A 17,435-nucleotide genomic window follows, 5' to 3' on the forward strand; every position below is an offset into this window, starting at 1 on the left:
TCCTCATCCCCTTACTGTCGGGGTTCCGCAAGGCTCAGTCCTAGGCCCCCTCCTCTTCTCTCTTTACACGGCCCCTATTGGACAAACAATCAGCAGATTTGGGTTCCACTATCATCTCAATGCTGATGACACCCAATTATAAACTTCTTCCCCCGACATCACCCCTACCCTAATTCAAAATACCAAGGATTGTCTGTCTGCTGTCACTAACATCATGTCCTCCCTGTACCTGAAACTAAATCTCTCCAAAACGGAACTTCTTGTGTTTCTCCCTTCTACTAACCTCACTCTTCCCAACATCAAAATTACCCTGGAGGGTTCAACCATAACTCCCAAGCAGCATGCCCGCTGTCTTGGGGTCATATTCGACTCCGAACTTTCCTTTACTCCCTATATCCGCTCACTCACTCGCTCTTGTCACCTGCATCTTAAAAACATCTCCAGAATCCGACCTTTTCTCACCTTTGAAACTGCTAAGACTCTTACTGTCGCTCTTATTCATTCTCGTCTGGACTACTGCAACTCTCTTCTAATCGGTCTCCCTCTTACCAAACTTTCTCCTCTCCAATCCATCTTGAATGCTGCAGCCAGAGTCATATTTCTGTCCAGCTGCTTCACTGATGCCTCCATCTTGTGCCAGTCATTACACTGGCTACCCATTCACTACAGGGTCCAGTATAAACTCATCTCTCACCCACAAAGCTCTCCACAGTTCTGCACCGCCTTATATCTCCTCTCTCATCTCTGTATATCGCCCTACACGTGCCCTCCGTTCTACAAACGACCTAAGACTAACATCCCTCCGTCTCCAAGACTTCTCTCGTGCTGCGCCAGCTCTCTGGAATGCACTTCCCCAGACGATCAGACTGATACCTAGCCCCGACCTATTCAAGCGAGCTTTAAATCCCATCTCTTCAAACAAGCCTACCACACCAACTACTCAGTAAACTAACTTTGCCCTGTTCCCTCCCTCCAAATATTACTCTGAATCTGCCCCCTACTATTCATCTGTCTCCACACCCTCCATGCACACGATTAACTGCACTTGATACTTGACTATTGCACTTAAACACACGGGCTGATGACCGGATCATGCAGCTTTGTATGAAAATCCCTATGTATTATAATTCCAGACCTGAAATAACAATCACTTTTCACCTATTGTGTCCCCCCATTTCCTTGTAGATTGTAAGCTTGCGAGCAGGGACCTCACTCCTAATGTCACTGTTTAAATTGTCTTAACTCGTACTGAATTTATTGTTTGTACATGTCCCCGCTTAATTGTAAAGTGCTGTGGAATATGTTGGTGCTATATAAATAAAAATTATTATTATTATTATTATTATTATTATTATTATTATTATATACCTGCTCCTGTGAACCTGTGGGGTTATCCTGCTACTCTGCTCTGAGTTCCTGCTGCATACACCAGTTCCAGTAATCCTCCTTCATCTGCTGCTCGTGTTTGCTTCCATCTGCATTTGCTGGACATGTAAGCTATTTCTGCTCTGCAAGAACCTGAGACTATTACCCAGACCTCCCTGGTTGAGCTAAGAAAATTATTTGAACTGCTTTATAAGCATATCTATTTGTGTTTTGGACTAAGCAAGGACTTATTCATGTCAAGTATCTTCAAGAATAATTGTGCTTCATAGACTTTCTGCATGATTGCATTTTCCTCTGAAGTTTCCTATAGACTGATGAGCTGCATTTGATATTTGCACCAAGTGTTGTGGACTTGAGTTTCTCTCTGCACCTGTTTTAATCACCGTGTGATAATATAGACTTTACCACTTATAAAACTGTGTCCTGTAGTGGTCTTGTTCCACGCAAAGAGTCTCCTGAGTTATCCCCTATAATTACACCTTCTGAATGAGGCGGAGGTATGGGGAAAGACATGGGCTGTACTGGAATGTCTCCATAGTCAATGAACGGAGTCGAAGCAGAGTATAGACACCCCCACTATAATCAAGGCCGGCACTGGCGGACACGGAAAAGATCAGGAACAATATATGGACCCTTTGCAGCCCAAGGGCTCCTAAAAATGCACAGATTGCACCAATAATATGTCCACCCCTGAAGACAGGGCAGGAATTGCTGGGAGTCCCTAAGGTCGGACCCCCAGCCATCAGAAAGTTGTGCCCTTTCATGTGGATAAGGGGTAAACCATGTTATTTTGGGAATAACCCTTTTATCAATTCTGGAAAACATGGTGTAATGACAAAGTATTGTACAGTTATCTGACTAGCAAAAACGATAACTCCCTGCGTACAAGCAACTCGGCTAAGATGTTAGGGGGAAATCTCCCAACAAATTTATTGATTGCTTCTAGTGGCAACTTGAATAATAGTGAGTGCAGCTCTGGAGTATAATACAGGATGTAACTCAGGATCAGTAATGTAATGTATGCACACAGTGACTGCACCAGCAGAATAGTGAGTGCAGCTCTGGGGTATAATACAGGAGGTAACTCAGGATCAGTAATGTAATGTATGTACACAGTGATTGCACCAGCAGAATAGTGAGTGCAGCTCTGGGGTATAATACCGGATGTAACTCAGGATCAGTAATGTAATGAATGTACACAGTGACTGCACCAGCAGAATAGTGAGTGCAGCTCTGGAGTATAATACAGGCTGTAACTCAGGATCAGCAATGTAATGTACCGTATGTACACAGTGACTGCACTAGCAGAATAGTGAGTGCAGCTCTGGGGTATAATACAGGATGTAACTCGGGATCAGTAATGCATGTACACATGGACTGCACCAGCAGAATAGTGAGTGCAGCTCTGGAGTATAATACAGGATGTAACTCAGGATCAGTAATGTAATGTATGTACACAGTGACTGCACCAGAAGAATAGTGAGTGCAGCCCTGGAGTATAATACAGGATGTAACTCAGGATCAGTAATGTAATCTATGTTTACAGTGACTGCACCAGCAGAATAGTGAGTGCAGCTCTGGAGTATAATACAGGATGTAACTCAGGATCCGTAATGTAATGTATGTACAGAGTGACTACACCAGCAGAATAGTGAGTAGTGAGTGCAGCTCTGGAGTAGAATACAGGGTGTATATACAGGTACCTCTCACAAAATTAGAATATAATCAAAAAGTTAATTTATTTCAGTTCTTCAATACAGAAAGTGAAACTCCTATATTCTGTAGTCGTTACACACAGAGTGATCTATTTCACGTGTTTATTTCTGTTAATGTTGATGATTTTGGCTTACAGCCAATGAAAACTCAAAAGTCATTATCTCAGTAAATTAGAGTAACTAACAAAAAACACCTGCAGAGGCTTCCTAATCGTTTATAAAGGTCCCTTAGTCTGTTTCAGTAGCTCCACAATCATGGGGAAGACTGCTGACTTGACAGATGTCCAGAAGGCAGTCACTGTCAAAAAAACAAGGCAGCACACTGTAGCGCCAAAACATGCAAACATGAAACATGAAAGTTAGACTGCATTACTGCACTAGAATTATGAAAAAATGAGAGCGTTTAGCGCATAAATTGGCCAATTTACGTGTACCTGGTAGCCACTTTACGGCATCTCACATATACCAGGTCCTACACTTTCCCTGCTGAGAACAAACGTCTTCAGCAGGGAAAGCGTAGGACCTGGTATACGAGAGATGCCGTAAAGTGGCTACCAGGTACACGTAAATTAGCCAATTCATGCGCTAAACGCTCTCATTTTTTCATAATTCTAGTGCAGTAATGCAGTCTAACTTTCATGTTTCATGTTTGCATGTTTTGGTGCTACAGTGCCTTGTTTCTTTGACTGTGTACGAGTTGGTGACTCTAGGTTCAGCACCTGTTCACACTTGATCTATATTTGGATGTGATGGTCAGTTTTTTTAAATTTGCAGAAGGCAGTCACTGACACACTCCACAAGGAGGGGAAGCCACAAAAGTTCATTGGTAAAGAAGCCGGCTGTTCAGAGTGCTATATTCAAGCATATTAATGAAAAGTTCAGTGAAAGAAAAAAGTGTGGTAGAAAAAGGTGCACAAGCAACCGGGATAACCGCAGCCTTGTAGGATTGTTAAGAAAAGGCCATTCAAGAATTTGGGGGAGATCACAAGGAGTGGACTGCTGCTGGAGTCATTGCTTCAAGATCCACCACACACAGATGTATCCAGGACATGGGCTACAAGTGTCACATTCCTTGTGTCAGGCCACTCATGACCAGTAGACAACGCCAGAAGCGTCTTATCTGGGCCAAGGAAAAAAAGAACTGGACTGTTATTCAGTGGTCCAAGGTGTTGTTTTCAGATTAAAGTAAATTTTGCATTTCATTTGGAAATCAAGGTCCCAGAGTCTGAAGGAAGAGTGGAGAGGCCACAATCCAAGCTGCTGGAGGTCTACTGTGAAGTCTCCACAACCAGTGATGGTTTGGGGAGCCATGTCATCTGCTGGTGAAGGTCCACTGTGTTTTATCAAGACCAAAGTCAGCACAGCCGTCTACCGGAAATTTTAGAGCACTTCATGCTTCCTTCTGTTGACAAGCTTTTTGGAGATGGAAATGTCATTCTCCAGCACGACTAGGCCCCTGTCCACACTGCCAAAAGTACAAATACCTGGTTTAAAAACAACAGTATCACTGTGCTTAATTGGCAGCAAACTCGCCTGACCTTAGCCCCATAGAGAATCTATGGGGCATTGTCAAGAGGAAGATGAGACACCAGACCCAACAATGCAGACGAGCTGAAGGCTGCTATCAAAGCAACCTGGGCTTCCATAACCCCTCAGCAGTGCCACAGGCTGATCACCTCCATGCCACACCGCATTGATGCAGTAATTGATGCAAAAGGAGCCGAGACCAAGTACTGAATGCATTTACTGAACATACATTTCAGTAGGGAAACATTTCGGATTTTAAAATAATTTTTCAAGCTGGTGTTAAAGTATTCTACCATATATACTCGTGTATAAGCCGAGTTTTTCAGCACTTTTTTTGTGATGAAAACTCCCCCCTCATCTTATACACGAGTCATTGTCCCAGAAAGACGCAGGGAGAAGAGGAGCAGCGGGCCACAAGAGGCAGGAGCCGGCGACTGCGGCTAGTGCCTGTGCCCGCTGATAAAGAGAAATTAATATTCACTGTTCTGGCAGTGAATTTTCATTTATCTTATAGCGCACACAGTTACAGCCACAGCCGCCAGCTTCTAGCACACATACTACTTACCTTCCCTTCGCACCCTCGCTGCATCTCGTTCCGGCGCCAGCAGCTCTTCCAGCTGAACGATCACGTGTCCTCCACTCATTAAGGTAATGAATATTCACGTCTCTCCACTCCCATAGGCATGGAGTGAATATTCGTTACCTCAATGAGCACGAACATGTGATCGCTCGGCCGGAAGATCTGCTGACGCCGGAGCGAGATGCAGCGAGGGCGCGCAGGGAAGGTAAGTAGGATGTGTTGGTTTTTTTTATAGGAACCATGCATACAACCACGGGCAGCCATGCATACAAGAACGTTGATAAGGAGCCATGTGTACAGGGATCGGGATAAGGAGCCATGCATACTAGGACAGGGATGGGGAGTCCTGCATACTAGGACAGGGATGGGGAGTCCTGCATACTAGGACAGGGATGGGGAGTCCTGCATACTAGGACAGGGATGGGGAGTCCTGCATACTAGGACAGGGATGGGGAGCCATGCATACAAGGACAGGGATGAGGAGCCATGCATACAAGGACAGGGATGGGGAGCCATGCATACAAGGACAGGGATGAGGGGACAATGCATACCCGGCTTATACTCGAGTCAATACGTTTTCCCAGTTTCTCGTGGCAAAATTAGGTGCCTCTTCTTATTCTCGGGTCGACTTGTACACAAGTATATGTGTTAGTTTACTGAGATAATGACTTTTGTGTTTTCACTGGTTGTAAGCCATAATCATCAACATTAACAGTAATAAACACGTGAAATAGATCACTCCGTGTGTAATGACTCTATATAATATGAGATTCACTTTTTGTCTTGAAGAACTGAAATAAATTAACTTTTTGATGATATTCTAATTTTGTGAGAAGCACCTGAATATGTGAGGGGAAGAAAAGGCAGAGTTTGGGTACATTATTCTATGAATACAGAGTTTGAGGTGCTTTTTACTTAAAAACACTTTTTAAGAAACTTTCCACTTATTTTTTTTTCAAGACATCCTTTTCATTTCAATTGTGAAACCACTTTTAGTCATACATTTAGTCTTCTGATATAACATTTAGTTTTATACTTCAGTTTTTGAAAAACGAGTAGTGTTAAAAAAGGCAGTACATGTCATTTCTTCACAATCCCATTCGATTGCTACAAAAACCACTTTAAGCTTTGTTCACATGTTGCCTTTTTTGTGCATGTTTTTTTTTCCCCACAGGCAAAACTTGCTCTTCTGGCATTAAAAAAGCAAGGTAAAAAAAGCAGGTTTTGCTGAGTGTTTGCAGAGTTTTTGCACTACCTATTGTTTTGAATGGGTGAAAAACGCTGAAAAAAGTGACATGCTGCATTTTGTGACAAAACCGTCAGGAATTAAAAAAACAAGCCATGTGCACGAGATTCGTAAAATCTCAGACTTTGCTGGTACTGTGAAACGCAGCTGAAAATTTGCATTAAAAAATGCTGCAAAAACGCAACAAGTGAACATTTCCTTAGGTAATGAAAATCTTCTCCAGTAATCCACAAGGAAGCAGTGTTTCATGCTGCAAGTTCCACTAGAAAACTTAGTTTTTTAAAACCTGGAAAATTCTTCTTTTTGCTTAGTAAATTTTGTCATCTTGTCTACTAACATCAGTTCAAGAACTAAATGTAGCCGTCATCGCCGAGCGCTTCCGTCATTAGACACTTTGCATTTAGCCGACATACTGACAAACAGGTTTTAAACTAATTTTAATATCCAGTAGTAAAATTATTTACTGCAATAATCCAAAAATGAAGAGAATGCGGCAGCACAGTCGTCTTTTGAATCCTTCCATTTGGCATTGATTCCACGCTGATCTCCATCTGCACCTACTTTACTGACTCTTCTCTGGGAGAACTTGTGACTAATAAAGAGAGAAGCGTCGGAGGTGTTGGTATGGAAAGACTGCCAATTTTCCTGTTGAAGAGGTGTTGGCAGGGAGCAGGAGTCATTTAATACCTGTCTTCAGCTGCTATCTGCAGGCGCATAGCTCAGAGATGTTGGAATACTGGTTTATCCCATACCATCTGCGTCACTCGCTGGGTCTGGTTTCCTCAGCTTGTGCCACAACAACTACACCTATCCTCTCGCACTTACTAGGGAGAATATACTACCTACCTGAAATGGTTACCGTTTCCTCAAAATGTTTGAAACATGACTAATGACTCAACGGGCTTAATGAAAGATGTTACTAATCTGTAATGGGAAGCTGGAGCAGTGAGCAAAGCAGGGAACGTGTGCCTGGGAAGGGAGAGATTGGGTGATACACCAGCATGGCGGCGCAGAGCGTATAGCTGAACTGACACATCCAGTGTTTCCAGGCAGTGGCAGCAAATAAGTACGGGGAAATGTGACTTTATATCCAGGCAGTGGCAGCAAGTAAATGTGGGGAAATGTGACTTTGTATCCAGGCAGTGGCAGCAAATAAGTGCGGGGAAATGTCACTTTGTATCCAGGCAGTGGCAGCAAATAAGTGCGGGGAAATGTGACTTTATATCCAGGCAGTGGCAGCAAATAAGTGCGGGGAAACGTGACTTTATATCAAGGCAGTGGCAGCAAATAAGTGCGGGGAAATGTGACTTTATATCCAGGCAGTGGCAGCAAATAAGTGCGGGGAAATGTGACTTTGTATCCAGGCAGTGGCAGCAAGTAAGTGCGGGGAAATGTGACTTTGTATCCAGGCAGTGGCAGCAAATAAGTGCAGGGAAATGTGACTTTGTATCCAGGCAGTGGCAGCAAATAAGTACGGGGAAATTTGACTTTATATCCAGGCAGTGGCAGCAAGTAAATGTGGGGAAATGTGACTTTGTATCCAGGCAGTGGCAGCAAATAAGTGCGGGGAAATGTGACTTTATATCCAGACAGTGGCAGCAAATAAGTGTGGGGAAATGTGACTTTATATCCAGGCAGTGGCAGCAAATAAGTGCGGGGAAATGTGACTTTGTATCCAGGCAGTGGCAGCAAATAAGTGCTGGGAAATGTGACTTTGTATCCAGGCAGTGGCAGCAAATAAGTGCGGGGAAGTGTGACTTTGTATAGCACACGTGATCAGACAATCTCAGGTTCAAGTCCCCTAATGGGACTAACATATACAGTAGAAGGTGAAAAAAAAAATATTGTAAAAATATGAAAAATAAAAAATATATAAAAGATCAAATCACCCCCCTTTTTCCCCATTAAAAATAAAGAAACCCCCCCCAGATATTTGGTATCGCTGCCTTTGTAAAAGTCCGTCCGTTAAAATATGAAATAAATTTGTAATGTACACCGTATCAGACTCACCACCAGAGACTGTATGTGTGCTGGGGAACCCGGCAACTCCTGCAGTGGAAAGTGGACATCGCAGGTTCTGTTCCTCCTGCAGCACACTTTCTGCCATCACATGATCACTGAGGGTGTGATCGGGGGCGGAGCTAGGTCGCGGACTCCTAGCAGGGATAGTGGGACCCAGCAGAGCCAAGAGAATAGTCAATAGAGCCGAGGTCAGACCAGAGGGCAGCGCGCGGTAACAAGCAGGTAACACGAATAGAGTGGTAAGGAACAAGCCGGAGGTAAGAAGCCAGAGAAAGCAACTCTGTACCAGAGGAACAGGCAGGCGAGAAGCCAGGGACGTAGCCGGGGTAGAACCAAGAGTAACACAGAAACTACAGAATCAGCAAACGAATATCAAACGGGAAACAGACCGGGTCATACACAGAGCAATCGTACAGAAGCAGGCAATATACACAGGTATGCAAGGGTCAGCTACTCAGCCAGGAACGGACGTATCACTGAAAACAAGCATAGCACCAGTGCGGTTACTTATAGCCCTCCCCAAACCAAAGAGAGGCCACATAGGATTAACCCTAGAAGGACTGTAACAGAAACTCCAGGCAGACCATGACAAAATTAACCCGACCAGTAATTGATGTAATGAGAAAACAAAATTGAAACTCTGGTATTATGTTTTTTTTGTCCGCCGCAACACTGCAATAAAAGCATTTATATCAAAATTGCATGCATAAAAGCGACAGCTCAGGGAACAAAAAAATCAGCCGTGGCACAGCCCCATTGATCAAAAATGTAAAACGTTATGGGTTTCTAAAAATGGCGGCATAAGTGAATTTTTTTTTTCCTGAATTTTTTTCACCACTTAAAAAATAAATAAATAAATAAAATCTATACATGTTTTGATATGTGTAATCATAATGACCTTGATAATCATATTTCCAGGTTAGTTTTACAGTATGGTGAACATGGCTAGTAAATATGCAAAAATGATGGATCAACCGATCGTTGGGCCCATATCCATATCAGCCACCTCTCCCATACACAGAGGCGCTCGCTCGGCCCAATACACCAGTATACTCTACAACAAAGCATTAAGCTTTATTTCTGGGAGAACAATGCGATTGTGCTTGTCCGATTTCCAACTGGCAATTGTTATCCCTCCTGACCATCATTTGTCTGGCGTCCCCATACACATTAGACCGTCATTATTATAATATGTATAGGTGCCTTAATAGTCAGGTACTATAAATGATATTGTACAGTCCACAGGTTTAGTGTCCATTTACAGGGAATCTGTCAACAAGTGTTTGCTATTTAATCTGAGAGCAGCATCAAGTAGGGGCAGAGAGCCTGATTCCAGCTATGTGTCGCTTGCTCAGCAGATTGTTGTAGTTTCATTCCAATCATTGTTTTATCACAAAGAGATTATCACTGCAGGACTAGTTCTCACGTGCACACCAGTCAGGCGGATCTGTGCAACTCCACCCACACCACTGATTGGCAGCTTGCTGACACTGTACACAGGAAGCTGCCAATCAAGAGAGTGGGTGGGGTTATAAACAGCTCCTCATTTGAGCACTTCTACATCTACAGAATAGAAAACAGAGATTGTATCAAAACTGCTGTAAACAGCCCAGTAAGTGACACATCGCTGCAATCAGGCTCTCTGCCCCTACATCAAATTAAAAAACTACTGAAAACAGCAGAGCTGAACTCCGCCAGTCCCATAGACAATGAGACCCTCCGTAGCATAGACCCCTCTGTACTAATGCGGAGTGCAGCGGTGCTCCCCTCCAGAAGGTGAATGCAGGCATGATACAAAATGTCAATGTGTTACTATACTTAACCCCGAATAATAAAATCCTCACCCCGGACGAGGCGGGAGGCTTACACCGCCTCCATCAACCATGCAACCGCGGACAGTCCAAATGAGAAACTGTGAATTTACCCTTAAACCTGCCAACACGTCAGCAGAATTAAACACTTTTCTGTCAAGCGCTGGGGTTTTTTTCTGTGTTTTTCCTCCTTTTATTGGCTGATTCCAACAGTCCAGTTGTCATAGTAACAGCCTGCTCTGAAAAAAAAAAAAGGTCACCGGCAAGCAAGTCTGTTTTAGGAACAACTGGCGGAGATTAGAAGATTAGCTAATATTTCTCTCCTTTATGCAGCAAAAGGAAAATAAAATCAGACTGAACTTCCAGCTTCTCCTTCCAACGGAGAGAGAAAAAAAATTGGTAATCAAGGTTTTTTTTTTTCTCTATCTTATTATTTTTTCCTCTCTTCCCTTGCCGGTATGTGGTCGGCTGGTGTGTGAAGCAGCACATCTCCCCTCTGTGCCTTTTGGATGACTTTAATTAAACCTCACTTAGGGCCGGGAAAATGTGCTGAGAGCAGATAATTGAATAATTTCTCTACGTTCTGCTTAGACTTGTGCTGTGTTCACAAGGAGCTTGCGATTAGATCTCGCTTTGCACAGGTCACTTTCTTCAACGTCAAAGCAAAAGTTCCTCATTCCTGCTGAGATGCAGCACAAATCCCAGCCTAAGAAATGGGCTTTATATCCTTCTGACCTCCGTAAGGCTGCACACACCGGTCTGTCCTTGCTAACCAACGCCCAGCTGGCCCAGGGTGTTTACGGACCCTTCTCCACTGCTTCTAATAAGTTCTGTAGCTCTGGTCTGTTCAGTTCTTCAGATTTGTCTTCCAGTTACCAACCTGGCCTCTATCCTGATATTTGTCTGCAGCCTGCCCTGACTGCCTTCTAGTCTTCCCCTTTGTCTGCTGCCTGCCCTGACCTCGATTTTATCAGATTCTGATCACGGATCCGATCTTTATCGCTAATCTCAGATTGTACCATCTCTCTGCTGTTGATAATCCCAACTGCACCTTGTGAGGGGTTAGGGCTCCATCACTTCCATGTACACGTGTAGCCAGAAGCTGCTGGCAGTGCAGATCAGCAGCTCTTTTTAAAGGGTTTACATCCGGCGATTATTGACGCAAAAAAAAACAGCTTATTGGTGAGGGCGCGGGATGTCTGACCCTCACCTTTGTGCTGTTGAAGATTTGTCATCAAATACTTATGCCCAGACATCCTCTTTAAACCTCCACCCTAATAACATGACTCTGCTTACCCTGACCTAGCCAACACAGCAAAGTTGACAAATATTTCAATGGCCAGTGTAGAAATTAAAAAATTGTTTTTACGTTGTGTATGGCCACAACAATAATAAATATTATGTATCGTCACAGTAACAATAATGATGTTTAAATATGTAGTCAGATGACTACGGATGCCAAATATGAGTAAGAAAAAGACAATGTACATCACTTGTTTACTCATGATACATTTTAACTAGAAATTTGACATTTTTTGTCAGTGTTTCTTTGCTTTAAATGACAATTTTTGTAGAATGTTATGTTTATCAGAGTGGAAAAATCTACGTAATAATTTTTACGGGAGAGCAACTCTGCATATATTGTGGACTTGTGGAGGTTTTTTTATACTTTTTTTTTTTTTTTTTAACAGCAACAAAAAAAAAGATAAAACTTTTTGGAAAACCACTGAGATGACATGATGCCCAGATGTCAGCTGTATGTACGATGTTTAACAAGTGATATTGCCCCATGTCCACAACGGGGAGAAATCTGTTTCGAGCTTGTTCTCCTCCTCGCTCCTTTCTTGGCTCCAGATATAAATCTGTACATTTGTAACTTGGCAGAAAGTTTTGTAGATCAATATTTATTTTCATTGTTGAGGAGTGCGCTTTGAACTTCAGGCGTCAAACACAAGCCGCCCGCATGCCATCATCATTAACTGATTGACAGTGTCACATGGGGATTTCACGGTACCGATCCCAAGCAATATAGCCGATGCTTAGCATCCATCATTGATTTTTTGTTTTATTGTACCGAATGTGGGATCTTTAACAAGTGTTGGTTCAGTCTTCAATCATTTTTTTAGGTCAGTTTCCTAGTAAATGTTCATTGCTTTAAATGCTTTGGCAAAATTAGTCACTGCTCCACCTTCCTGTGTCTGCTACCACTACAGAATATAGCCTGCTGATGGAACAAGTGGGCAGTGGCCGGGGTCAGACTGGCACACCAGCCATCTGGAGAATCCTCGGGTGGACCCCAATACTAGGCTCCATTGTATAGTGTGCGTCACGTTGATGTTATGTCTATAGGTTCCCGCCAGGATACGTGCACATTGCCATGTATCACTGTCCTATTTTTAATTAGCACAAGTTGATGGGTCCGAGCAGATCTCTGTAGACATAACATCTCCAGCGCTGCCCACCTCTCAAGCTGCAAGTGAGCGGTGCCGGATCCGAGCAGATCCCTGTAGACATGAGGTCTCTAGCGCTGCCCACCTCTCAAGCCGCAAGTGAGCGGTGCCGGATCCGTGCAGATCTCTGTAGGCATAACGTCTCCAGCGCTGCCCACCTCTCAAGCCGCAAGTGAGCGGTGCCGGATTCGAGCAGATCTCTGTAGACATAAGGTCTCTAGCGCTGCCCACCTCTCAAGCCGCAAGTGAGCGGTGCCGGATCCGAGCAGATCTCTGTAGACGTAAGGTCTCCATCGCTGCCCACCTCTCAAGCCGCAAGTAAGCGGTGCCGGATCCGAGCAGATCTCTGTAGACGTAAGGCCTCCAGCGCTGCGCACCTCTCAAGCCGCAAGTGAGCGGTGCCGGATCTCAGCAGATCTCTGTAGACGTAAGGTCTCCAGCGCTGCCCACCTCTCTAGCCACAAGTGAGCGGTGCCGGATCCAAACAGATCTCTGTAGACATAAGGTCTCCAGCGCTGCCCACCTCTTAAGCCGCAAGTGAGTGGTGCCGGATCTGAGCAGATCTCTGTAGACATAAGGTCTCCAGCGCTGCCCACCTCTCAAGCCGCAAGTGAGCGGTGCCGGAATAACCCTGTAAAATCTATTTTGTACGGGATGATATGCACAATAGATGTAGGGTGGCTCTCAGAATCGTGGCCACCATGATTAGTTCAGCGCATCCCAGTATCACCTGACTTCTCTTATTCTTTTCCATCCTTGATTGATGGTAGCGGGTTCTTGTCTTTTTTGTTTAGTTTATGGAGGAGTTTGTTTTCTTCCTGTCATTGCTGCACAATGAAAAATGACTCCTTTTAATCTGAAATGTAGTAATTCAATTAAACGCCTTCATAAAAGCAATTGTGTTTATACAACGGGAAGATAATAAACTCCACTTCGCCGCCTGCAGCTCTGAAAAAATGGCAAAGCATTTCCAAATTTTATTAGAAAAATGCCTGCACATGTTCACGGGTTTACAATGACATTCCACAGACGGGTGTTGTGAGATCCCAGCCCCTGCACCAGGGAGATGAAAATAAGGACCGGGAATCAGCAGCTGATGTCCGGATCATGTGGGAATGATCGCAGGTGACGGTGGAAGTCCAATAGGTGCCATAGTATGTGGCCAATACTGTATATAGTCACTATATGCCAGCGCATGGAGGAACTATAGGCACCTTCTTTCTATGGCTCTGTCGTGTGCATGGAGACTTAGAGGCAATTTGGGCATTGGTTTGTGAGCAGGGCCGGTGATGTGTCATCTTCAGATATGTGCCGGCTCATTTGCACAAGCAGAAGGTATCTTGCACCTGTCCTGTTCTTTAGAAATAGGAGAGGTGCATCTGAGCCGGCACATATCTGTTGACGTGACGTCACCGTCCCCATTTGCTTTTGGTGAGCAGGGGCAGATAGCCTTAATAAAATGGTCATCCAAGAATAAAAAATATGGCGGCTTTCCAGAAACAGCGCAACTTTAGTCACCTGTGTCTTTATTAGATACACTGAGATGTGAAATCATTGGAGACCCAATCTGTTCTTCTATAAAGAAGAAAAACCCAAGATCTGTTGTCATGAATTTCAGACTTTTGTTTTTTGGGGGTACAATCACTTAGAACTGATCCTTTGGGAAACTTCTGCAAAATCCCATCGTGTGTTTTGTTGATGAAATTTTGTGTATTTGCATTGCAAGAATATTTTTCACACCTGGCAGCTTTGCAGCAATTTTTTTCAGTACCGTATCTGCCTCAAAATCAGCATTTGCGACCTGCAGATCTGACCATTTGCATAGCAAACTGTGAAATCCAGCGTGAATGACACACAAAGAATTAACACGCTGCATATTTCAAAATTCTCTCCACGTATCCATTTCCTCCCACAATTTTTCAGCAGCATCGAGATGAGATTTCATGGTCTTATCTACATGTTAACTTGTCGCCATGAAAATGCAAAATGCAAAAGGTGCAGGCAGCATGTTATAGAGCAGGGAGACAGATTTGTGAGAAAAAATTCAATATAACCTGTATTTTCATCGTTGAAACTTCTGCTTTTTCTGGGGGGTTTCAGTCCAGTGGGCGGTCCTATCGGTGATTGTATCAGTCTGCACACGGAGATTGCTGTCAGTCACTGAGGGGACCGGCCACTGGACTGAAAACCCCAGAAGCAGCAGAGGTTTACATTATGAAATCGGGTATTCTGAAGCTTTTTTTCACTAAACTCTCCATCCATCTACTCCCCTGCCTGCTACATAACATGGTACCTGCAGATTTGACTGCATTTTCGTGGTGACAGGTTAACTTTTAATCTGCAGAATTTCCGCTCAGAAATTCCTATGGGCAATCCGCTGCACATGTTCACAATGAAATCTGTGATGAAAATCTGTGGCCTAAGTGGGCGTATAATCTGAATGTCGGTCAATTTACGCTGTGGATTTTCTCCGCATCGCATGGATGTGATTGTATGAAATCTCTTGTATTTTGCTGTAATACGCAGAGGAATGTCTGTACCAATTCTGCAGAGTTTTTGCTATAAGATTTGGTTTCTTCATTGTTACATTTATTTGCACGAATGCAAACATTTCTGAGGATTAGACATAAATCTGCCAGGCGTGGGCATTGCGCTGTGCACGGCGGAGAAGCATTGTTGCTGGGATGATTGTATGACACGATGATACAGTCGATAGTGTTAGAACTTTCCAATGGCTCCTCAGTCCATTATACGCAGCCGTCTCTGCAGGTATCGGCTCTCGGGAAGCACGCCGACTGCGGACAGACTACTCATTATATTACAGCCATAGATAACGGCCAGAGCTGCTGTCGGATTTGTGCAGAACATAATGACAATTGAATTACATTTCCAAAATCCCTTCCCATGGCATTGTGGGGCTGAAGCCAGAAGCCGCTGCTGGGATTCATACTACCTGGAAAATGTTTTTCAGGTGGAAGAACAAACACATTTCTCCTACGGATCATAAAGGGCTACTGGCAGAATTAGATGTTCTATCCATCCGAAGGATTTATCACTGAGATCAAGGCTCCAGAACAAAGCCCTGCACCCCCAATATGGCAGGGGTTCAGGGGGGTGATTTGGGGAATAAATGGAAACAATCAATAAGCTGATGGATCTTGCGATTTCATTTCGTGTCTCTTATTTCTGGGGGCCAACAAAGCAGTTAGTATGCGGCTCCTGCATTATCGAAAGTGCGGCTGTCATGCATCCACTTAATAAAGGCTGTATCATTAGAAATTCAGTGCAAATTATTAGCTTAATGGACACAATGTTGCAGCAAACAAAGTAGTTAAGTAAAAAGAGCAAATACATTGTTCTATCGGACTTCTTTGCGATCTCGATCCATGGTGACTTGATGGATGAACGCTCTGTAGGAAGATGGATCTTGTGCAGCCTAGAGAGGTCCACCAGGGTCTCCCCTGCCATTTTATTGCTAGTATCCAGCCATCGGGTCGCTGGTCTTCCTCCTCTTGTTCCTTCTATTCTCCCGGCCATGATGTCCTTCTCCAGTGATTGCTCTCTTCATGTGATGTGTCCATTTGGCAAGTCGTAGCTTGGTGATCCTTGCCATCCATGCTATTGATAACCACCTTCTCCAGCACATTTCGAAGGCATTGATCCTTATTCTGTCTTGTACATCGCAACTATGTGCAAATAAAATCCCCATCTCCATTGTCTCTTACGAAAATCAAAATTGCAAGCAACTTTGATGGAAATCATGGGACATTCACAGGGTGCTACTTTTTCTCTCCTTTGAGAACTGTTAGAACAGCCTAAAGTGTAAGTGAGGTGTAAATTATCTGATAATATCAACTTTATTAATTGATTACTATGGGAGCATTTCAATAACAAGGGAAGGAATCCAGAGATAGTAGATACTTTGCAATGTATGCTGCATTATGCAGAATACTGGCCGCTGTAAGCATCTCCACATCTGCTGCTACCCTCGTCTTAAAGGATCCCTGTCTGCAATGTCTTAATAGTCATGCATAGGCCTCACTTTACGGTACATGAAGCTTGTCCATTATCGGCTGCAGACTAGATGCTTCCACTAGCGCCACCTAGAGGTCAGATGACAAGCCAAATAGATGAGCTATTGCATGCCTTTAATTCAGGAGGTAAAATGTCTCAATACCCTGAGCTAGTGAAATCTCATTATTGGTATGAGGACGTATCTGGCCGGCTCTTGTGTTTCTACATCAGTTACTCGGTGCGCCACGTTCTGCTTGCCCAGGGCTTGCTATGTGATGACATTTGTAAGTTAATTATCTCTTAAATCCCCCCGACCGTTTAATTTTCTACAGCTGCTGGTGCTTACTCCTCTTTTCTTTTTCTTTTTTTTTCTATTACTATATGCATGACTTTTTTTTTTTTTTCCAAAAAAAGTTGCACTTGGAAAAGTAATATTATTTCTTTAGATATTTATACCGTATACAATTGCTTCCACTTAGAAGAAAAAGTTAATTTAGAGAAACAGCTTGGTTTGTATGTTCATCCAAATAAAGCGCAAAAGTAAAATCGCTCTTGGTGTAAATGACCGAGACAGGAAACCGAGCCTGAATTTGTGGAAATTTCAGCACAGTGGGGGCAGTTTAATAGCAAGGTCATTGTAGACCCGGCTCCAATCCCAGCATCTTGTACTTGTGGTTTCGGGCA

The 17,435-nt window shown here is 43.6% G+C and overlaps 1 protein-coding gene and 1 long non-coding RNA gene across 24 annotated transcripts in view; one reads left to right on the forward strand and one right to left on the reverse strand.

The window, feature by feature from the left end:
• Positions 1-1,459, reverse strand: part of LOC143768781 (uncharacterized) — a 29,150-nt gene extending 27,691 nt beyond the window's left edge. Inside the window, exon 1 of the long non-coding RNA XR_013214023.1 lies at positions 1,369-1,459. This is a non-coding gene — a long non-coding RNA (uncharacterized LOC143768781). The remainder of the gene's footprint in view (positions 1-1,368) is intronic.
• The window catches only part of PKNOX2 (PBX/knotted 1 homeobox 2), a 369,700-nt gene that overhangs the window by 176,579 nt on the left and 175,686 nt on the right, over positions 1-17,435 (forward strand). The window lies entirely within an intron of this gene.

Source organism: Ranitomeya variabilis, chromosome 4 (genome assembly GCF_051348905.1).
Source record: "Ranitomeya variabilis isolate aRanVar5 chromosome 4, aRanVar5.hap1, whole genome shotgun sequence".
NCBI classification, from domain to species: Eukaryota; Metazoa; Chordata; class Amphibia; order Anura; family Dendrobatidae; genus Ranitomeya; species Ranitomeya variabilis.